The 24,298-nt window shown below is 47.2% G+C and overlaps 1 protein-coding gene across 1 annotated transcript in view; it reads left to right on the top strand.

Moving 5' to 3' along the window:
• The first annotated feature begins 2,819 nt into the window (after positions 1–2,819).
• The window catches only part of BLK (BLK proto-oncogene, Src family tyrosine kinase), a 45,506-nt gene continuing 24,027 nt past the window's right edge, over positions 2,820–24,298 (top strand). Inside the window, exon 1 of the mRNA XM_024761407.1 lies at positions 2,820–2,987. The gene's annotated coding sequence lies outside the window, so the exon portion shown is untranslated. The remainder of the gene's footprint in view (positions 2,988–24,298) is intronic.

Raw genomic sequence — 24,298 nt, 5'->3', positions numbered from 1 at the left:
CACTTTGGTCTTGAACTGATTCCATGACCTTTTAACCCATAAATGGCAGGTTTTCACCTCCCCATTCCAGATCAGATCTGTCACCTCCACCTGGCTGTTGGTTTTCACTAACAGCCCTCAAACAAGTCCATCATTCCCACGAGTAGAGCTGTGGTTCTCATCACCCAAGCTAAGGCGTGGGAGCGAGGGATAGAAACTCCACGCAAGAAGACCACAGACTCATGGCCATTCTGACGCAAGAGCAGTTTTTCAAGATTAAACACTTCTCAACTTGTTGTTCTGCCTTTGGTCATGTTCCAGTGCCTTTAAATGGTTGGTTTTAACAACTTTATCTGGTTTTTATACTTGTTTTTTTCAGGGGGAAATTGACCAGCTTCTCATACCACCATTCCTAAGTGAATCTTGGACTGGATTATTTCAATGTTTCTTCCTTTCAAATATGCTATTGCCCACAGCTTTTGATTTTTTCAGAAATGTACTGATGTCAGAAGGCTGGTGCAAACACATAGAAGAATAGCTCCGAATTTTGCATAAATCACTTTAAATGTGCAAAAATAAATGGGGGAGCCAGCGAGGCTGAACACCGAGCTGGGGGTTTCACAGCTGGGGTTTAATCTCAGCGCAGCCCCAGGAGCCCTCTCCAGGGTTCTCTAACAAATGTTTCTGCTAAGGACACCCCTAGCCTCACCTAACACATCTCGCTGCTGCCCACCTTCTGCCCTGCCTCGCCCCTTACCTCCCCCTGCCTTTTGCATGGATTCTATGACTGTCAGGATGAAAGTAGCAGAAAGTAACTTTCACTTCTGCTTAGACAACTGAAACTCAAGAGCAAGGTCATTTCCTTGTTCTTTTCTGAGTAGCTGCTGGAATACATTTTCGGGTTTTTTTCCGACCCCTGTCTGTTGGGGGTGGACAGAAAGGTGAAGGGTTTTTTTTTTCCCAGATCATGTAAAAACCAGCTTACCTGAACTCCCTGCCCTGCAAACTTCTCACATCCCCTCTCACCCTAACCTTGAATAGATCAGTCTGAGTTTGAGGAAATGGATTTTCTCTTTAGAAAGGTAGATTTCCTGCTCCCTGCTATATTCTCTGTATCCTTGGGTCCAAGTATATAAAAGTTCTTCAAAACCCACAGATTAAAAAAAAAAATTAGATGTTATTCAGGCAGCATCACTGGACCCTTGGTTAGTAAAAGACTCAACCCAGGTGTCTGCCTCTGAGAATCTGCAGGATCCTTAGTGATAAACCATGTTCAAGGCCGTCCCCTTGGTAACGTCCCCCAATAATCCCTGATGGAGTTATTGTTCCTGCCTCTGTTCTAATAATGTGCCTTGTTGAGGCGTCTATGGCTGCACTTACCACATCCCATGATACTTGTCTGTCTACCAGACCCCTTCCCAGGCTCCTTAGACTGAGTCCCTCAGAGGAGAGCCGTGCCTATTATATCTGTATCCCCAGCCTCTGGTGTGTGCTTAGAGCAAACAATCACCAAAGTTTGTTGTGTTAACTGAATTGAAATAACAAGACTGAATCGTCTCATCTCAAACAGTAACTTTTAAATCATAAGCTTGGGAGTCCTTGAACTTGTGTTTAAATGTTTAGGTCCAACTCTCAGGTGTCAGGAAGTGAATACAAAAATAATAACACCTGTGATTCACTGAGCACAGCTGGTTCTGGGCCCTGTTCTGGGCCCTTTGCTCTCAAGGATAGAAGAAGACAAAGCAGGGTTCACTACGTGCTAAGTACCGTAATAGAGACTTTTTATACATTAATCCATTTATTCTCACAAAAAACCTTTTGGGAGAAATGAAGCAGACTGTTTCCAAGGAGCCTTAGAACCCACGAACTCTGTTTCTGCTGCTGATGCCATGAACATCTGTCAAAAAGCTCTTTCCTACCGGGAACTTGCAGAGAATTACTGTCTTAGTCCTAAAATCCAAGGAGAGAAACTCCATAAGGAAGCTGAAATTCTGGACTGTGGTCCCACCCTCACTGAGGCTCCCAGACTTAAAGGCAGGAGAGGAAGCCACCCATTGGCTCCCTTTTGTCTGTGCATCAGAAAGCAGGTGTCCAGTGGCCCACCATGTCTGGCTGGACCAGCAAAGTCTCCAGAGGTCATCTCAGCCACCTTCTTGGTCCCATCGGTCCCTCCGCCAGTGCGGTACAGGACAGCACCTCACCACTCTGGGTGTTAGGGTCCTTCCCCATCACCTGTATCATTCTCGGTTCCTCTGAGTTTTCATAGCTGAGTGAAATAGCACAATTGAAGAGGCTCTGAGATCAAAATCAAGGACTGGCTAGGGTGCTAGAAACAAGGGAATTAGCCGATCCTGTGCCTCCTCTCACTCATTCTGTCGTTTGTGCTCTTAGTATCCCATGGGCTAGGAATTGTCAGGACTATCTGGAGGACAAGAAAAATCCAGCAAGCCTGGGAGAATGGCCACCCTGCTCACCCAGATGGCACAAGGCAGCAGAGCCCAAGCTCCTTCTTGCCTTGAAGACAAACACTGCAAAGCAGAGCGAAATACCTTGTCGAGTTAGCTTGGAGGTTACTAACTCTGCCAGGCTTTGCTGCAGGAAAAACAACATCTGTGTTGTTCAATCAAAACCCCATGAGAAAATTTCCCAGTGGCCGAGGGGCATTGTTACCGATGTGGCCCAGGCCCAGAGAAAGACCAGCTGCTTGTGGTCCTTCCTCGCAGGCTTTTCCTGGACCCAGTGAGCCCACGGAAGCTTTTGAAGGGCTTGGCGGGAGGGGCGGGGCTCCTTGGGGGCAGCTGTGACCACAGACCGGGGAGCCTGCCACCTCGGCCGGGTGATTGCCATCGTCAGCAGGAAGCTACGAGCTACCGAACTGATTGAGACACCTGGGATGGGCTCCTGTTTTGGGATTGCTTCCGAGCTGCTGGCTGTAGCTGGAAGGACACTGCCCCACAAGGCGCGGGGATCTGAAGAGCTATGGTGAGCGGCTGCTGAGCATTGCCAAGGTAAGATGCATCTTCTGCCTTCCCGACCGTCTCATTTCCTCAAATGGTGCCAACAGTGCCCGGAGGCCTGTGGGTGGGAGACCGGGCAGGAACATTGCTATGGGGGTTATGGGCGGAGAGAGAAGACATTCTTAGGATCCGAGCTGCAGCTGTGAACAGATTGCCCTGTTGTTTGTTCATTTCTGTTTTAGAGAGTTGTTTGATTTATAAAAGTTCACCCATCCAGGGTAGATTCTGTTTCTCAGGCTTTCTAAGCTGGAAAAGGTGGTAAATGTGCCACAGAGGAAAGAGAGGAGGAGGCTGGACCGGGTGGTGGCGGCGTGCGTGGGCACTCACGGCAGCTGTGGGCTCCAGGCAAGAGCCTCCCTATACGCGAGAGTAAAGGTACCATGGTGCAGAGCTGATGGAGGCCAGCGGTGATGCATGGGAGCATCTGGCTCAAGGTCAACGATTGGCTGTTGCTTTTGTTTCATTTTGGGTTTTGTTTTTTTTTTAATAAGGTTTTCCATTTTTCAGACATGTGGGGGTAGGGTGATGGAATAGGTTTAACGATGGCCTTTTGGGCTAAGAGATCAATTTGGCCAACTGTGAAAAGGAAAGAACAGTTGACAACATATTTTGAAAGGATTTTAAACATTCTAGGATTTTGACAACTTTTCTAGTCATTTCCTAACTGTGTTTACCGCTGTGTTTAGCCTCAACTGCCCACATTACCAATGAACTAAAGAGTTATCACCGCGTTTCCGTAGTTATAGAGAATTCCATATAATATATGTTGATACTCCTCCCTCCCGGAAGGGAGCTTGGTTCCCCTCAGCTTAAGTGAGAACTGGACTTAGTAGAGTGTATGGAAAGCAGAAAACGGTAACACTATAGTGGAGAATCCTGGCCACAAAGTTAACATCTCCAGGGATAAGTCATATTGTATTTATTACGTAACTTTGTCTGCAAGGAGAAAAGTACTTCACCTGTGTGCTCTTCTTCCCCCAAACCCATAATCCCACTCTAGTCATAAGAAAACATCAGACAAACCCAAATTGAGGGACAGTCTACAGACGATTTGACCTTCTAGATTGTCAAGGTCATGACAAATGAGTAAAGATGGGGAAACGGTCACACATCAGAGGAGAGGAAGGAGACGTGACAACTAAATCCAGAATTCATATCCGGGCTGGATTGGATTCTGGACCAACAACAACCTCAAAGTCATTCGTGAAAATAGGTGAAGTCTAAATAAGGTCTGGAGTCTAATGACTATCGTTGTACTGATGTGCCTTTCTTAGTTCTGGCAAATGTACCATGGTTAGGAAAGAAGCCAACATTAGGGGAAGCTGGGTGAAGGATATATGGGAAGTCTCTATCCTCTTGGATAGAAGTCTCTATCGCCTTGGAGCTCCCCACCTTATTCCCAGAAAGCTCCTTATTTCCCTCTCTTCACGGTATTTCTTATGATTCATTTATTTTTTCATGCAGCACACATTTTTTGAGCCCTCATTCTGTGTCAGGGGACTTAGGGCCGACACCCCACCTCTGTCTCCCAGCAGAGCTCACTGCGTTGGTTCAGGTTCCTGGGCCCTAGCACATGCCTAGCTACCCACAAGTGACCCCTCACCAGTGAGGAAGTAGGAGGCCGAGCGTGGAGGCCAGGGAAGGCCCAGACCCGGCACGAAATACCCGATGAACTCTGCCGTCCTGAGCTCAGCCATCCCCACAGAATCTGTGGTCAGCCAAGCAGCAGTGAGCTGTGCTGGCCGACGCTCTCCCGTGAGCGGAGCATCTCCAGAGGGATGCAGAGCAGAACTTGGACTCTTGAAGAGCCAGCTCCTGCGCTGCCCTAGAATCTGCAGCATCCAGATGAGACCACTAGGGGCGGCATCCTTGCTTATAAGGGGCTGCTGTTTGGAAAGGTACCAGGGAGACAGAGAAGCCTGACCTCTCCAGCACACACACACACACACGCACACGCACACCCCACAGGCCTGGCAGAGCAGGTGTGCCCTTGGTCGAAGGTGATATCTCAGCCAGATTAGAGAAACGCTGCAGAAGCAGATGAGAAAGAAGAAAGAATTATGAAGCTGTGGGGTGATAGTGTTTAGATGAAAATCACATCACTTAGATGAAGATCAGAATTAAAGAGCGGAGATTCCCACTGGGCCTACAGTCCCCTCCCTGTCATGTCCCCTGCTCCCTCACTGCTCCTGGACCTCCTCCACAGGTCCGCGCTCCTGCTGGGCGCACGCCCCCCCACCCCTCATCCAGGCAAGTCCCGCTTGTCCTGATTCTCAGGATCAGAAGACCAATGTGTTCTCTTCTGTCACCAGTGCCCAGACCCATCCCTGTGTCCCCATGGCCTCCAGCACATGCTTAGGGCTATTTGCTTGCTGGTCTGCTGCCCCTCTGGACCTGGGCTCCTCCAGGACAGGGACCAGGCCCTTCCTCCCTTCCCTCTGAGTCCCAGTGCCCAGAACGTACCTAGCACAGAGTGGATTCCCTGTGGAGTGGTTCTTGAGGGAGAGAAACAACAACACATTCTGGAATGCAAATAAGCTTAAGACATGAGGAAGAAAGCTGGAAGGAGGAAAAGCATGTGAGATTTCACGATCACCCTTAGTCACAGTGGACTCCGGGACCATGGCCACACCGGGGCTTTAACGGGGGCCCTTGCAGAAGGAGATGGGGTGTCACTAGGTCTTCAGCATGTTCTGCTCCTGCAAGGCAGAGTGGACCAGAGGAAGGTGCTGGACCTTGGGGTCAGCCAATCCTGCACTGGGACCTGGCTCTGCCACTTATGGGGGATCTGGGAGGGTGGAGCAAATGGCCTAGCTCTCTGTAAAGGGGGAACAGTTGCACCCAGCTCCAGGTACAGAAGTGAGAACTAAATTGAACAAGATGATTGGAGCATGGAGGCTCTGCCATGGCCGCTCAGCTCCCCATGGGCCACTGTGTGGCTTGTGCGTACCCCCTCACAAAAGGCCTGATGCTTCCTAAAACCATGGGGGTAGAAAGAGGTTATCTCGGGTGCCTTGTCAAGGCCACTGTCTGCTGGCCTCTTTGCACACCTTGTTACCTGAGCTGCTGCGCCAGGACCAGGGTGAGGCAAGTGGGGCTCCGAGGGTACAGAATTTAAAGAGGGTCACCCTCTCAGGATCGCTCAGGTGCAGGGGATGGTCGAATATATTCATATGTCTGCAAGGATATGAGATGCTCTGTGTTTAATGGATTAAGTCAGGAGTTCTGACCTCGAGACCACAGACCCCTCTTGAGTTTCACAGGACCTGTGAGCTCCCTGAACTTTGTGGACGCGTGCATTCTTCTGCAAAGAGCATTTATGGCTTTCATCAGATTCCCAAAAGGATCTGTCCACCCCAAAATATTTGGACTCACCAAGTCCGATGGTTAGGAAGAATAGTTTAATTTTATCTCAGTGTGCTGTATGTACAAGGCAGGGGAAGGGACTTCGGCATAGGAGAGAGACAAAGCAGCCGTAGCTGAGAGGTCCTACAGCTGAGAGGTTGGATGCCTGGGCTTGTGGAATGGAGGGCCCAAGTTCAAGTTTCAGTCCTGCCACTTCCTGGCTGTTGCAACTCAGGCATGTCACCAAATGTCTTCCTGAAATAACAATTGTTTGACCTTACACTATACTGGCAGCCTCACCTATCTCAGTAGGGGACTTATACCCTTAAGTCTCATTTCTTTATTTGTTGATAATAGCACATCACAGTGTTAGAAGAATTAAACTCCAAAGCCCTAATTCTCTGGTGAATTGAAGCTGAGGAGGACAGAATATTTCCATCTAGATTCTATTCAATGCTTCATGGAAGAATCAATTCTCCGCGTAAGAGGAGTCCTTGTAATTTGAAAAGGCACATTTCACATTTGTAACTTCTTAGATTTATTGGTACGCACATTTATCTTGAAATCTTGAAAAGGGAGAGTGTGATTTGGTTTCTCAAAAGAGGAAATGGGTTTAATAAGATTAAGAAACATGAATCTAGGTGCCTTGGGTGCTCCCCCTGTGTCGAGCTTATTGGGCCGAGAGCTGTGTGTCTGGATCTCAGTGCCTGGGCTGTTCAGGGAACCACATTCCTGAATCAGGCCCATGCACCCAGCTTGGCAAGGACACACTGTGCTCGGCTCATACTAAAGGCGCCTGTAAGAAACAAGGCAGGCCCTTCGCCGTGGCATCGTTGCTGCAATGCTGTTGAGACCGCCACCCACCACTGCACTCAGGACCACCCTAAAAGGAGCCTCGGGAGAATTTCCAGACCCGGGAGACACCAACTCTTCCAACGGGTCATTTCCCACCTGCTGCTTCAGACTCCAGGACACTTAGAGCCAAATTTCCATCTAACCATATTAGCAGCTGGGGAGCCCCATCTCAAGGTCTGTATTTCTGTGTACCTGCCTTACTGTCAAATTTGTTTTCCTGCCCTAACTTACCCTTTGGTCTGATTTCTTTGTCTACTTTTCTCTCCCGTTATTTCATACTTATTTTTATAAGTGGCCCCAAATCTTTTTGGAAACATCAGGAAATGAATAAATAAGTCAACAAAAACAGGACAGTGTTCTGGAAAGAGCCTGATGCACGGTGAGGGTACTCAATAAGAATTAGCTCCCTTTCTGTGTACAAAGCATAGAACAACCTATTGTGAGATATCCAGCTGTGGGTCTATTATAGTTAGACAAATAGCCTGTTTCAACTGTCTGTTTTTACAGTTATTGTAGCCTCTATTGTTACAGAGATTATCTAAAATTATTTCATGGTAAGATTCTTTTTATTCCTACCATTTCTAAAGTAAATGGGACTTTTCAAAAATAAATTCATTTTTTTTAAAAAAGCATTGCACTTGGGGAGTTCCCTGGTGGTCCAGTGGTTAAGACTCCGTGCTCCCAATGCAGGGGGCCCGGGTTTAATCCCTGGTCGGGGAACTAGATCCCACAGGCATGCCGCAATTAAGAGTCTACATGCCGCAACCAAGGATCCCACATGCTGCAACGAAGATCCTGAACACAGGCACAAAGATCCCACGTGCCGCAGCTAAGACCCGGCACAGCAAAATAAAATAAATAAATATTAAAAAAAAATTAAAAAGTATTGCATTTTAAGATAGGACCAAAAGTAATAAGGCATTTTATGAGTTTATTTGGGTGGCTTTATGGGAAAGGCTGAAGTCTCCTTTTCCTAATGAGAGCCATTTCTATTTTGTGGTGTCCATCTGTCTGTCTGTCGGTCGGGCTGGCAGACTCCCTGGCACCTGTCAGTGCCGTCAGGGATGTGTCAGGTTAAGACAGGCGTCTTCAGGACTGACAGCAGGGATGTGCTGTCACATGCTTAACCACCAGCTTTCCGGGAAGCAAACATACACATTCACACATATAAGTTAATCATCAGTTTTACTGGTATGAAGGATGTATGATGCATAATTTACAAACATTAATATATACAATACCCTTTCTCATAAATACCATACAGCCCATTGATTCTCCATAGAATGCTTTTGTGAACTTTTGCCAAACCCTTGTATCCAAAGTCAAGCTATGGTTGCCATCAATGCACATGAACTTCACTGATATTTTCACTTATGCCAAGAAGTAAGATCAGACTGAAACCACAAAGACATGTCGGAACTGCTCTTGTTAGTCTATGTGGTGACGCACTTCTTTACTAAATTGGAAAATAGTTTTTTACTACTTTAAAATTTTTCCCCATTTTGGGGGGCGCTATTCACAGCTACAAATATTTTTAAATGAAATCAACATTATCAACATTTTCTCCATCACTGTCTTAAGTTGGGAAAATCAGCGCAACAGATCAACCCCAGATGTATAGCCCTTGCCTATTCCTGTGGTGTAAACACTCTCGCTGTGGCTGATTTCAAGCCGCCAGCATGACTTGGCTGAACACAAAGCTGGGAGGCTGGAAAGAGGCGAGGTAGCACACCGTTATACTGTGTCCACCCTACAGATACAACTGATATAAGTAACAAGAGCAGAGACGAGAGTAAACTATCTAGGAAGTGATGAGGTTTGAGTGTGTATTACCTCCGTTTTTAATGTCATTTAATTATATTTTATGTAATTTTAATTTTGTACATTTTAATTTTGAATAACAATGTACTTAACAAACAGCTCACAGATACCCCCCAAATTTAACAATTGGCTCTTACAAACCAGCGTGAGCTGGCTCCAGCGCATGGCTGCCTGAGAGGCATAATATCTCAGTGCCAAAGTACAGATCTGTGCCTTTTCTGTACCTGGGCTTTGCTGAGCAGGGCCAAGTAGAGACTAACCTGCCTCCTGGGCTCTCCTGAGTCCCAAGCCTGGCAGAAGACGCCCAGGGATCTGGTGGTCCTGCCGTGTGCTTGGTGGCAGGGAGAAAGGAGGGGTGCGGGACCCTGGATGGAGACCCTCTCCCCACGGCAGGCGTGTCTCTGCACCTGCTGCTGCAGCTGGCGACCTAAGTCTTGGAGATCATGGACCCCTGCTGAGTTTCATGGAGCCTATGACCTCCTTGAACTTGCATGCAAGCTTTTGTGGAATGGACAGGTCTTGAGCAAAGATCGTTTATAGCTTTCATCAGATTTCATCAAATCAGGAAGGTTTGGGGCTGCTGGCACGGGAAGGATTGGTTTCTGTTTGACTTCCAAGGGGAGAAGGCGGCTTTTCCGAGTACTCCTGGGACCTGCTCCAAGAATGAGACAAGGTGGCCCCCGCGGGGGAGGCCCTTGCCACTCACGTCACCTAGAAGTGTGGGCGGAGATGCTTCCTACAGGGGACCGGGGCTCAGTGCAGGACACAGTGCTGTGGCTCCCAGCCATCAAGGCTGAGATTGTAGATGTTGCCCTTGACAACCAGGCCCGGTGGCCCTGTCACAGGTGCGGAGGAGGGATGGGGCTCAGCGAGCCCATGTTTCTGCCGCGGCCTGACCCCCGCTGAGGCTGCTCCCACCTGGGCAGCCAGTGAGAGGTGTCCGCTCCCACCCTCCCCTCCTGGTCAGATGGAGCTTCCCAGGGTCCTCCATGCCCCATTGTCACCAAGACAAGTGCCCTCTGAGAACTCGCAAACGGGAAGCGAAAATAACACCCCCAGAGAGGCTCCTGGCCCAGAGCCGAGGGGACAGGCCCTGTGACTGTCTCCCTCCTTCTGGTCTTTAGGAGGATTTCATTTGCTTGCACAAGAGTTTGCTCATAGGAAGGTCACACTTTGGTGGCGTCGGGAGGGTTTAACACCTTTCTCCTCAAGGCCCCTTGAGGGACGCGCAGGTGGACCGAGGTGGGTGCAACTCAGCCTTTGCTGCATCCATGCAAATGGCTCCGCCACATTCATCCTGGCGCGTGGAACCTCTACCTGCAGCCTGCGCAGAAAGCCACTCTCTCGTGATGTGCACCCTGCCCTCCTCCCGTCTGTTTGTGTGCCATCAGAACTGCCGTGGGGGCTGCCTGCCTGTGAAAGAGTCACCGTCACCACGTGTGGTCCTTCTCGTCCTGTTGATCAGAAAGGCCCTTGACAATGAAGGGAAGGGAAAGGTGTAAGAAGGACTGGAGAGAAACACGGGCCTCAGGGGCTTCCCTGGTGGCGCAGTGGTTGAGAGTCCGCCTGCCGATGAAGGGGACATGGGTTCGTGCCCCGGTCTGGGAAGATCCCACATGCCGCGGAGTGACTGGGCCCGTGAGCCATGGCCGCTGAGCCTGTGCGTCCGGAGCCTGTGCTCCGCAGCGGGAGAGGCCACAACAGTGAGAGGCCCGCGTACCGCAAAAAAAACCAAAAAAACACGGGCCTCAAGAGCTGGTTTTGTCCAGGTCTATAATGTTGTCAGAAGTTTTATATTTAAGGTCTTTGATGAATTCTCTTGGTTAAATACTTTCAGTTCATTGTAAGTGGGAGGGGCGCCTAGCCAATCTCCCCTGAGCAGGTGCTCAAAAGATGTTTCCAGTGTGGTGATTGCTGCTCCATGGGGCCCTGTGACTGAGGAGCGCGCCCCCATCTCCCACCCCTGAGACAGGACCCCTTGAGGTTTTAGCCTCAGGAGGCTGGAACTTGCCGGCATGCAGTGTTTGGTGCGGTAGTCCTTTTTGGACCCTGTTTTAAGAATTTTATACTAGAAAGACGAAAAAGAAAATCTGTTGCAGGCAAGGGGCTTGTTGATGTAGGTGTGCTCACACACACACACGCACACACAGACACACAAGCACACACAGAGACACACCGGCTCATACGTACACATGGACACACACACACACACACACACACACACACGTCAACAACACCAAGAAACCACCCAGCACAACAAATTGCATTGGCAACAAAGGTGAATGAATCCATTCTGCCCCATAAAGAGATCTCCAGGCCTCTTCCATTCTGGAGAAATCTAGTCGCTGGAGCACATCCTCCCCAAAGTCCTTCTCCTGCTACATACTTTCTACCGCACAATGTTTTCTGTCATCAAATAGCAAGACATGTCTTCTTCTGCTCTGAGTGGGTCTCGGGAGGGCCGAGAGCACCCACCACCACTCTCCCACCCAGAGCCAGTCCTGGCGTGTTTGCAGGAGCACGGGGCTGGGACTGGGGCTGTGGGCAAGTCAGAGGGGAGGATGGAGGTGCCAGGCCCGCCCGTCCTCGGGGTCTGGTGTTCCTTGGCCTGACTCCACACTCTGCAGGAGAGGCCGGGTCTGAAATCCCTGGGTGCCCTGCCAGCCCTTCCTCCCATCTCCTGCTAAGGTGACCAGCTCCCCTGGCATCTCCGGGAGGAGCGTGGAGTGTTCCTACAAAGGAGCCCTGAAGTGCAGGGGAAGCAGGAGTCGTAGCAAAGGCAGAGGACGGCCGGAGCTCCCCCAGGCTTCCCTGTGTGAGGGCAGCACTGATCACACTGACTTCTCCTTTGTCAAATGCGCCCCCAGGTCTCCATCGCTTTAGCTCAGGTCCCCCCTACTCCAGCCTGGATGATTGCACATCCTGGGAGCTCATCTGTCTTCTTCCAGTCTCTTCCACGCCAGTCCATCCTGCATGTGGTCGGTGAGGTCTTTCTAAAGGTCAAACGTGGCCCTGTCACCAGTCAGGGTAAAATCTCTGTTGACTCCTCAATGCCTGAGAGCAGAGACCAGACGGTCTGGGTCTCCGTCCGCTCTCCTGGCATCCACCTCCAGGCTCACTGGGCCCACCACAACTCAGAGCTTTTGTTAAATCCTCTTCTCTGCTGGAAATGCCCATCTCCCCAGGGAGAGATCCTGTGGGACCTCGAAGGTCCAGCTCTAAAATCTCGCGAGCTTCTTATGGCCGTTCCCCTCCACCGGGGCCTGGCTAGAGGCTCCCTCCATGGAGCCCAGCAGGGAGCTTAAGAGAAGCTGGGTGGCATGGTCTCCATCCCAGGTCCCATTTACACACCCCAGTTGTATCGCCAACTCCCAGCCACACACCCAGAGAGCAGAGTACCGTTCATGAGGTCACACAGATCATCAGTGACTGGCCTGGCCCTCGGGCTGGACCTCGTCACTCTTCACTTCCGTCTGTCTGGCCTGAAGACTGCCTTGAAGCTTTCCCATGCCGCGCTTGCCAACCTAAGGGGAGGACAGCGCGGTGCTGAGTTTGTTTCCTTGCTTTATTCTCTTTTACTTTCCCAAGGCCACACAGCCTGGGAACACTCAGGAATAAGTATTTGGCTCATTTATTATCCCCCCACCCCCAAATAAAGAAGAAGTAGAATGTCCTGCTTGTGAGAACAATGCCGCTAAGGGGAACCTTTGAAATTGTTGACAAGGACACCAGCTTCACAGACCGTAGCAGCACGGGTTGAGCAAGTTTATGATGAAGGTGTTGCTGCCTCTGGAAGGATGTCTGGTGGGCTCAGGGGGGTCAGGACAGAGCGTGGACCCATGTGGGAGGGTATGAATCTCAGCCGCACTCAGTGTGCAAAAACAGACCATCTAGTCTGAGCATCTTCGTTTCTGCTGGGTAGTGGAAAACCCTCCCAGGGAGCTCAGCACCCTCCCCCTTTCTCCAGGGTTGGGTCCAAGGTTGGGGGTGGGGAGCTCAAGGGAATCAGGCCTTTGAGGCGGCCTATCTGATCCTACTTCTCTATCCACACAGGCCCTGCTGGGATGTCTTATTCCAGCCTCTGCCCCGGGTCAAGGCTGTCAGGGTGCCACACCCTGGCATCCACATCCACGTGCGCTAAGCCAGACTCACACGAGTCCCCGAGGGCGCAGAAACGAGAGTCTCTGTGAGGGCTGTGCCCACCCCTATCTGATCTGTCTGTGACGGGGCTGTCACCCAGGTCCTGCCACGGGCTTCGGGACCATCAGACGAGGTAGCCACGCATCTCTCTAGAGGCCAGCAGAGCCTCGGTGGAGGAGCTGCAGAAGGAGGGCAGCCCCGCATGTGCTGAGCGCTTTGGGAAGGAAAAGCCACATGTGAAGGATGGTGATGGCGGCTCTCGCTGTTCACGACCCCCCCAGCTGCAGGGCTGCAGAGATGAGAGGGAGGCGGTTAGGAGCTCGCCTGAGGGACGTGAGCCAGGCCTGAGGTCAGAGCTGGGCTGTGAAGCCTCCATGCTAATGACTAGTGCGCTGACCATGACCTTAAGAAGGTCAAGTCTTTATTGATGAAGCTGCTGCCACTCCGCCCCGCCCCCCCCGCCCTCCCCAGGCTGGTTGCACTGCAGGAAGATCCTGGGCAATTTTCTCTTGGTGGCTGTTGTGAGAGTAGCTAAACTCCCAGGACCCATGCGGACCCTGCGGGGACCCTGTGTCTATTTCCAGCTTGGCAGGGGAGTGGTCTGTCACCTGGGTGTGTCCTTTACTTCTGACTCTGCTTGTGGATGGGGGAATCTAAAAAGCAGAAGGTCACGTACATTTAGACATGAAATTCCTCATGCTGTTTGCGGGAACCAGTCTCCCTGTCAGCCCAGACTCGGATGACGAGGACCCAAGCCTAGGAATAAGGATGCGCTCCCTCTGCTCTTCCAGTTGCAGCCTGGGGTTTTGTGCTCCGTGAGGTCTGTGGAGCTCTGACCAGGTCCACGGGGGGCCTTCCTTCTTCACCTGTTCACAGGGAAGCCACAGAAAGGGCCGCGCCACTTAGAAGCAGGAGATCCGCCACAGCCATTTGGAAGAATAGGCTGATTTCGTACAGAGTTATCATTTATCTCCTTTCTTTAAAGCTATAAGAATCATATAATACCAAAAAATTTTTGGAAATAGATATGAGCCATCAATAATTCCACTAACCTCTGATTTCTACCCAAGACTTGCTTGTCTTGGTTCATACGATGCAGCTTCTCATTGCTGGAATCATAAGGGACAGAGACCTTTGGATTCTGGAGGTTTTTTCCTTGCTTTCTTTCTTTCATCTTAACATAAGCATCTTTCCCATGGCTACATGTCTTCACAGTGACCATTTTTGAAGCTGCGTAATATTTCATTGTGTTAACTGTATTTCAAACTGAACATTTCGTTTCCTTTTTTAAACATCCTAGAGGGCTATGATTAAAAACAAAATAACATGTAGCTTGCAAAGTCATTCTGAACTACGTCACTCAGCCAAAGAGTATTCTTTCCTAGTCCTTCCGAGGAACGACAGTTATATAGGGAGACGGAATGCTTATTTGGGGGTGGAGTGGGGTGGACTTGGACTTGCATTTGAAGCCGTGGTGATAGTGGCCTGAGTTTTCATCCTCTCATCTAGCTCCCTCGTTGTCAGCAACTATATTCGCTGACCAGGGTTACTGATGTGGTCTTTGGCCGGAAAACAGACTTTCCTCTCTGTGAAATGAAATGACTCATAAGGAAACAAAACCCAAGGCTTTGGCCTCATTTGTCCCATAGTCTAAACCAAGATTCTTAATCAGGGGTCCATGAATCGTTGTGAGGGTTTTGGGGGAGAAGCGTCCTGAAAATGAATACACAATTGGACATGTATGCACATAAGTGTATTTGCTGGGGGAGGTATCTGTAGTTTTGTCAGATTCTCAAAGGAGGCTGTGGCCCCCAAAATGTTTTTAAAAACAACAGACCTCTCTTTCTCTCTCTCTCCTTCCCTCCCACCCCCTTTTGGGAGTCTGGGGTTGAAATAAAAGAATCCGAAAGATCTGTGTCTCCATACAGGAAGTCCAGGCGTGGAATGGTGACCATATGATCCTCATCTGGGGAACCTTGGATTCGAACCCAAGCCTGTCTCACTGCCAGCTCTGCGTGTGTGTACCCATTGTGCTAAAGTGCCGTATGGTTGAGAGAGTTGCTTCTCTTTTTACTTCTTTAACCAAAGCCAATTGCTAATGTGTTCAAATAAGAGGCTCTGCCATGATCATGGCCATCCTTGGTTCTTAACAAGAGGAAATGTTTTGGCCTTGCATTTCTCTCCAGGGAGTTGGCCTGACACAGAAATATTTGTGGTTGGTTAATTAACCATAGGAGATGAGCTGAGTTTATCACAGGAAATGTTATCACTCAAGGCTTAAGGAGCCAAAGAAACTTTGAAATCCAAGAGACCAAACCCAACAGTTCAACCCAACGGGTGGCAGACTTCAACCCATGACTTCCTGAATACCAAGGGGCCTCTTCTCTTCAAACAGATGTTTTTAGTAACAACAAACTATTTGGCACCCTTAAGTGACTTTGGCTTCCTAAATGTGTTTGATTCCCTTTCTCTCTTAGTAATCCTGTCCTGAATCTCCTTAAACACAAGCGTGCATACCTGGAGGCAAGACGATGGGGCAAAATTCAATCTCAGGTCTCCTTGTTTCCTCTGAGAATCTCTGCTAAGTTAACCACTTATTATTCCTGAAAATTGGCAGCCGTTAAAGGGGAAAGACTTCCTGAAATATGGGAAATAATCATGCGATAAAAAAAGAGTAAATTATTTCATTTTGGACAGCTTAGATGTAACACAATATTAAACATTAAATCAATGTGCCTTGTTGACCACATAGTATTGGCTAGGGTTCGATAATCAGTACACAGAATAACACTGGCTTTTGGTATAAATGGCATCTTTTTACTATAGTCCTGGTAAATTAAACTGATTACTCTTTATGGCAGCGGGATATTAGGGGGAAGTGGATCAGTAGGCATTTTCTTATATTTGGGTTCTCTCTGATTCATTCATTCATCCCAAAGAAGAGAAAGCTCTACTGCATATTAGAATACGTTCCAAGTGCTGAGATGGGTCCTGGAGATACAAAGATGAAAAATTTTAAAAAGCCCCTTCCCTTGAGGCATTCACAAAGTCTAATTTAGAAGGCAGGCGTTAAACAGAAGGCCCAAAGGACTGTGATTGGTGCTGTAAGAAGTGCCGTGGGCCAGAGGAGGGGGTGACGTAATGGAAACAGGGTGCCAGGATGATGGATGGGCTACGCCATGAATGAAGACTAGCTCTTCAATCAGACCCAGGGACCAACACCCAAGAAAATCATGTTGGGTGTTTCCTTAGCTCTTTTCCAGAACTTATTATCATTTCTTAATGTGGTCTAATCAATATCATCGTTAGCATGTAAAACTCTTGACTCAGTAAGTCAGAAAGAGAAAAACAAATACCGTATGCTAACGGATATATATGGAATCTAAAAAATAAAATTTTAAAAAAGGTTCTGAAGAACCTAGGGACAGGACAGGAATAAAGATGCAGACGTAGAGAATGGACTTGAGGACACAGGGAGGGGGAAGGGTAAGCTGGGACGAAGTAAGAGTGTAGTATTGACATATATACACTACCAAGTGTAAAATAGATAGCTAGTGGGAAACAGCTGCGTAACACAGGGAGATCAGCTCTGTGCTTTGTGACCACCTAGAGGGGTGGGATAGGGAGGGTGGGAGGGAGACTCAAGAGGGAGGGGATATGGGGATATATGTATACATACAGCTGATTCACTTTGTTATACAGCAGAAACTAACACAACATTGTAAAGCAATTATACTCCAATAAAGATGTTTAAAAAAAAACTTCACTGTAAACACTGCACTGAAAAAAATAAAAATAAAAACCACTGCACTGAAATCCACCTGATGACATATTAGTTATCCAGTAGGGAGATGGATAGTCTGGAAGATGGACAGTTCTAAATTTTTAGGCTTTATTATTTGGTCTTAACAGAGATTTTTATTATGTATGGTACTTTAAAGTTTACATATTATTTAAATGATTTTCACTTGATCCTTTAAGGCAAGCAGGAAACATATCCCTAGCCCCATTTTATAGATAAAGCAACTGAGGCTCAGCAAGATTTAAAAATCTTGCCCCAAATCACACAAGCTTCTAAATAAACAAATATAAGTATTTCTTGATGGTTTGGGGGTCTGTATAATAATATATTATCAAGCCATGGTATAATAATAACTGACATTTATTGAGTGCTTACTGTGTGTCAAGGCACTATTGTAAGTAAGTTATACAGTTCAACTTATTTAATATAAAATCATTCAGGAACTTGCTTTCATAAAAGTATTTTTGGCTTTTTTGCCTTTGCTCATCTTATAGATGAGTCCAGATTATTCACTTTCAAGGTTTGCTGGGCAAAAAGCATGATTGCCTTTCCAAAAATGTAATTAATTATTCAAGAAAGACTGAAGCAAAGTTCTCCCTTTTTTTTCTTTTTGCCCTTAGTAGGATATTTTCTTTTTCTTTCTTTCTTTTTTTTTTTTTTGGCCGTGCCACGCGACATGAGGGATCTTAGTGCCCCAACCAGGGATGGAAGGCTTGCCCCCTGCAGTGGAAGTGAGGAAGGACTCTTAACCACTGGCCCACCAGGGAAGTCCCAGATACAATATTTTCATACTCCCCATATAGTATCTTCTTTATTCAAGTATTTGTTAAGTTGAACTTTTGCCTTCTTTTATTACATTGAAAAAGTTATTTATATACTCTTATATCAGATATATGTTTTTCAAACATTTTCCCCTGTCTGTGGTTTACGTGTTCATTTCTTTAATAGTGTCTTTTAAAGTGCAGATATTTTTAACTTTGGAAAAGTCTAATTTATCAATTTTTTCTTTCATGCTTACATGCTTTTAAGTTCTAAGAGATTTTTTTTTGCCTAAGCCAGGATCACAAAGATTTTCCCCTATGATTTTTTTCTAGAACTATAATGTATCTTTTTTAGCAGCTTTTAGGATTTTTTCTTTACCACTAGTTTTCAGCAATTTGATCATGATGTAACTTGATGTGGTTTTCTTCATACATGAGGTTGAGTGACTTTCTTGAATCCTTGGGTTTATAGTTTTCATCAAATTTGGAATTTCCATCTTTCATTTCAATTTTTTTTCTCTTCCATCCCTTTTCTGATAATCCAATTATGTGTTTTTTGACCACTTAACGTGGTCAGTTGTCTCACAGTTCGCTGTGCCCTGTTCTTTTTCTAGTTTTATTTCTCTTTATTTATTGAAAGCACTTCACTTTAGTTTCTTTTTCTATTGCTGCTATGTCTACAATCTCTAAAACCTGCATCCTGCTCTAAAATCCTACCATAATCTACTTTTACTTGTTTATCACTTATTACTTATACATAATTTTCTAATCATTTTTATGTTTTTCACAGATGTCATCACAAGTGTTTCATTTACATTACTTCACATACTTTGGAACACAGTAGATTCAGCCAGATTTCGAAGCCAGAGAATTGGTTTTTAAATGTTAGTCTCTGACTCGGTGTACAGTCTTGATCACTGAGCCTCAGTTTCTTCATCTATAAAATGAGAAGGAGTATGTCTACTGTCAGGTCTAGATATACTATATGTAAAGCACATGGCAGAGTGTCCAGCCTTGAGTAGGAAGGAATACTAGGTCGAGTGCTAGTAATCATTAGTATTCATGCTCCCCTGTGATAGGCAAATCCTACCACAAAGAGTTTTATAAGTTAATTTTAGATCTCTGTGCCTCTAGCCGGACATCCATGTCTCACAATAATTACAGTTAACCCAAAAAATGTCAGAGGGGGCTTCCCTGGTGGCGCAGTGGTTGAGAGTCCACCTGCTGATGCAGGGGACGCGGCTTCGTGCCCCGGTCCGGGAAGATCCCACATACCGCGGAGTGGCTGGGCCCGTGAGCCATGGCCACTGAGCCTGCGCGTCCGGAGCCTGTGCTCTGCAACGGGAGAGGCCACGGCAGTGAAAGGCCCGCGTACCGGGAAAAAATATATATATATATCAGGAACCTAAGACCTTTCTTTTTTTTCTTTTCTTTTCTTTCTGTCTTTAACCTTTTCCAATTTCCTGTTTGCAAGCATAAAATAGAGCCAGCTTTTTCAGTCCGAATGTCTCCCTGCCCCCTCAAGCCTGGTAGAGGTGCTTCTCTGCACAAGCCTCCCTTCTGTTTACAAATTCCACCTCTGAGTTGCGCATAATAAACATTGGAGAGGCGGCTCAAAAGGACTGATGATGGCTAGTGCCTTTGAAAGCAATTCAGGTCGTGAACAGACGCGCATCTGGGAAGACACCTGTGAGCCTCAGCTTGAGAGAACAAGGCTTCCCGTCAGAGATGTGACACAAATCCCTGTTCAGTTGCTTCTGTTTCTTCACCTCCGTCTTCAGCCTCCTGAGGACGAGGATGAGGTTTCTGTTCAGCTCACAGGGTTGTTTTGAGGGACATGTGTATGGAGGACAAACAAAAGTCATTCCTTTTAAAGACAAGAGGATCACAGGCAGGAAAACTACAAGCGTTATTTATGAGGGACTCATATGAAGAAATACCCAAGGTCTTCAGGACTATCTTTTCTTTTTTTTTTTTCAGGACTATCTTTTAATCCTTTTTGCAAGTAATACTCCAGAAATGCAGCCAAATGAAAGAAAGGGTCTTCATGAAGTGGGGTTGATGAACCTGTCTGCATCAGCATGTTCAGGGCAGTAATTAAAAATGCAGATCCTGGGGCTCCAGGCTGGACCTACGTGTCAGAACTGCTGGGACTGGGCCTCAAACTGGCTGTAAACTCCCAGCTTTGATAATGCAAGCTTAGGAACTACTGTGCTAAAGAATCATAACTGACTCCATTAGGAAGTGAACTCATGATTTAAGTTTTTAATAAAATCAATGCAAAAAAAATAGAAACTTAAAAGTAGATTAAGATCCATGGTCCCATCAGTACCAAATACACCAGTAGTTTTTTTGTTTGTTTGTTTTGACATATGGGTAGCATGTTTTACTTATCACTACTGTGTGTTTTTTGTTTGCTTATTTTTTTTCATTTACTTTCTTTTTATTTATTTTTGGCTGCACTGGGTCTTTGTTGCTGAGCACGGGCTTTCTCTGTTTGCGGCGTGCAGGGGCTACTCTTCGTTGAGGTGCGTGGGCTTCTCATTGTGGTGGCTTCTCTTGTTGCAGCACACGGGCTCTAGGCACGCGGGCTTCAGTAATTGCGGTGCGCGGGCTCAGTAGTTGTGGCACACGGGCTTAGTTGCTCCACGGCATGTGGGATCTTCCCTGACCAGGACTCGAACCCGTGTCCTCTGCATTGGCAGGCAGATTCTTAACCACTGCGCCATCAGGGAAGCCCCTGGTTGTTGGTTTTTTTTTTTTAGTATAAATGTACATGGTGTCTCCCAATAAAAGAATTTTATTCACAAGCTAGTAATTATCACAAGAATTTAAATATCATCATGGTGCCATTTTCCGCCTAATTGCCTAACAAATTTCAAGCTTGCCTATGTCAGCAGAATCAAAGGTAGGTGACACAGGAAGCATGTGTCTATATTTTACTTAACACATTGTCACAAGAAGGCTGTCTTCCTTCCTGAAGTTTTGCTCAGCACCCTCAAACGTCTTACCACCTGAAAATCATTTTGATCAACTTTACCATTGCGGGGAGTGAATTTCCACTGCTGAAATATTTTCAGTTTACAAAATTGAAATAGCCATATGTGTGTCTCCTCTCCACTGGGCCTAAGTTGGCGACCGCTTTGACCAAGGGCACACACAAGTCCAAGTCCACTGCTAGCTCGCCCAGTGGCCCTGACGTACTCAGGCAGGAGTTACAACTCTACAGTGGGTCCTGTGCTAGCACTGGGCAAATATTCTACTAGTATTGAAAATATCGCACAAGGTGTTAACTGTGGTTTCTTGACTAATTCTAGCATTAGAATCCAGCCAGTGGAAAACTCTGAACAAGGTTCTTGCGTCGACGTCTTTGGGAAAGCACCATTTCTGTATATGTAGATACTACCCAGCCCTGGTGGAATTATGCAGGGCATTTTTTTTCTGGTGTTCTCTCGCTCTCATCCTTTACTCTCTCAACTCCCAACTAACAAGCGTGGAAGGAATGCTGGAATTAGCACATCAGTATTTAGTGACCCCTCATGGAACCATTAGTTGAAATGTTGATGAGGAGATGATCGATGGAAGGATCAAACCAGCATCACCTGAACCCAGATCTATCTCAGCATCACTGAAGCGGTGCCGCTGGACAGTTGGGCCTCCAGATAGGTTGTGACACAGAGCTCACGTCACCCTCATAAGGCATCCCTACCAGGAAAAGCTGAACCTGGATGTAGTGGACCCGGCAGAGTTAGTTCTATGTGTGAGGAAGAGGTAGGTAGAGCAGCAGGTTGTGAGCCACCACGAGGATGCAAACTCCAGCACGCAGAACATTCCACAGGACCACCACTCTGGATCCGATAACTCAGTGGCATGAAACAAACCTAAGCAGGGGCTGGGGGGCAGTTCCAGTAAAGATGACTTGAGAGAGACTCAACCATCCCATAGCATGTGTGAAGCTTGTTTGAACCCTGGATAGGACAAACCAACAGCAAGAAGGCATTTTTGAGACAACTGGGGAAATTGATTGCGGATTGGATGTTACATAAAACCGCAGAATTATTGCTCATTTTGTTAGGTGTGATAACGACATTGTGAGAAAATGTCTCCATGTTTTAAAGACACGTGCAGAGTATGTGGAGGTGACACAGCATGTTTCAAGCCATGAGTTTCATTTCATTTCAAAGTTTCAATCCTTTATTTATAAAATGATTTGTCTTAAAACACCTAAAGTACTTCAATCAAGAAAACAATTTCTAGGGCTTCCCTGGTGGCACAGTGGTTGAGAGTCCGCCTGCCAATGCAGGGGACACGGGTTCGAGCCCCGGTCTGGGAAGATCCCACATGCCGCGGAGCGGCTGGGCCCGTAAGCCATGGCCGCTGAGGCTGCGCGTCCGGAGCCTGTGCTCCGCAACAAGAGAGGCCACGATAGTGAGAGGCCCGCGCACTGCGATGAAGAGTGGCCCCCGCTTGCCACAACTGGAGAAAGCCCTCGCACAGAAACGAAGACCCAACGCAGCCAAATAAATAAATAAATAATAATTTAAAATGAACATCTGGTTAAAAAATAATAATAATTAAAAAAAAAGAAAACAATTTCTAAAGATAACTGGTGAATCTAGGGAGATGAGTATGGAGGTGTTCATTATACTCTTTATTTTTATATTTAGAAAGTTTTCATTAAACATAGTTTTAATCTAAAAAAGTGATATCTGAGCCATCCGTTAAGGACTACCTAGTGTTTTCTTCCAGGTGGAAGTGATTTCTTCTTGCTGCGCTCACAAGACCTCTCTTCTGTACGTCACCTGCCTACCCTGATTGTTGTGACTTGAGTGTACGTCTCACCGCTTATCGTCCCCCGAGAACGGACGCCTTCCTTGTTTCATCTCTATGTCTTCGCTGTGTCTGACACAGTACACGGTTGACAGTGACTGAATGAACACAAGAATATAGTTTCTAAGAGCCAACACTGCAGCTGTTTCATGATCACATGTGGGGGGAGCGATATGGGCAAAGGTGATATAGCCTCATTCAAGTTGAGTTATCCTGAACTTGAGACTCGAAAAATAAGTTTCAATTCAAGTTCTTTGGCCTCTTCTTTAGTTTAGAGTCATAGGCCCATCACTGTACTCTCTAGGAAATGGGCATTGCACTAGTGGATTCGTGGGGGGCAGGCCTTGGAATGCTTGGAAGTAGACAAATGTTCCACGAGGGCAGAAGGAACTCGCCAATGAGAGCCTGGCGTCTCACCACGACGTCCAACCCCCAGGATGGGCCCTGGGTCTGCACACCACCACCCAGGCTCTCACCCCCAAAGGAAAGGTTAGGAAATCCCGAAGGACCCCAGTGGTAGCTTAGGGCACCGTGAAGCTCTCCTCTGTCACCCAGTTCATCCTCTAGTTAGAATTTATTTAGCACCCTCTCTGCTCTCGTTCCTTTCTGACCGTCATGTTGTTTGGTCCACATGACAACCACGTGATTTATGTACGGGCTGTTGGTCCTTGAACTCTAAAAAACCTATGTAGCTGTGCATTATGTGTCAACATCCCCAAACATTTTCCATGTGTTGAATTCGGACTTGAGCACGTCAGCTGGGGAATGGACTGCCACCCGCCTGCCAACAGCTCCGTCTTGGCAGGATGACATTTTCATCTGGGTAATAGTGTATGCACAACTGTTTTAATGTTTTGGTGCATCTGCCCCTAATTTGACACAAGTAGTCATTGGAATTACGCCTGTAATCATGGGTAAGTGCGTAATTAAAAGACATCTGTGAAAGGCTAAAAATAGACAAAGATTTGCCAAATAGGCAAGACATAATTGACACGTTATTAGTTTTTGTTTAAAAACATGCTAAAGATATGGCATTCCATAAAGCCAGGATCGGGATGAAGGAATCGCACCCATAGGGCATTGCAAGCAGAAAAGTGCACTGAAACCTGGTTTAATTTCCACAGAAACAGAACTGCCCCTTCACCCCCAAACAAGAAAGTCCATTGTTTGGCTTTTTTCGGCATTCACCTTTGAGTATGTTTTCTCAGGAAGTCTTTATGTATGAAAACGGGGAGTAGTTTCATACTTCCCAATTTTATAGGTCAGGAGACTGAGCCTAGGTGATGTGATTTGCCCAGGTTCACACAGTCAATTCGTGGCTTGCTTTTGAGCCCAGCTTGCTTGGACCACCCACTCCCCCCAGAGCCAGGGAGGAGGGAGATGGCTGTACGAGGCTCTGCCTGGAATTCCAGACCTCCCCCATCCAGCAGCTCCCTAGAGGTTTTTCCTCCCGGCAGGAGGGCTTTGGAGGCAGGTGCAGCCTCCACAAAGGAGAGGACTTTGTGTCTGAGCCTGAGCTGTGGGCCCAGGGGATGGAGCCCCAGGCGGGGCACCCATGTACCTGATTTGGGCGGGGAGGTCGGGGGCAACGTGGGGGCTGAGAACCCCCTCCAGCACCTGGCTCTGTCACCTTCAGTGTGACCTTAACAAGCCACCTTGCCACTCCATCCTCAGCTGTGAAATGAGAATACAGTTAAGTCCCCTACATACGAGCCGTCAAGCTGAGAACTTTCAAAGACGCGAACGTG

The sequence above is a fragment of the Neophocaena asiaeorientalis genome, unplaced genomic scaffold (genome assembly GCF_003031525.2).
Source record: "Neophocaena asiaeorientalis asiaeorientalis breed wild unplaced genomic scaffold, Neophocaena_asiaeorientalis_V1.1 scaffold635, whole genome shotgun sequence".
Lineage (NCBI taxonomy): Eukaryota > Metazoa > Chordata > Mammalia > Artiodactyla > Phocoenidae > Neophocaena > Neophocaena asiaeorientalis.
This window is presented reverse-complemented; position numbering and strand designations above follow the sequence as displayed.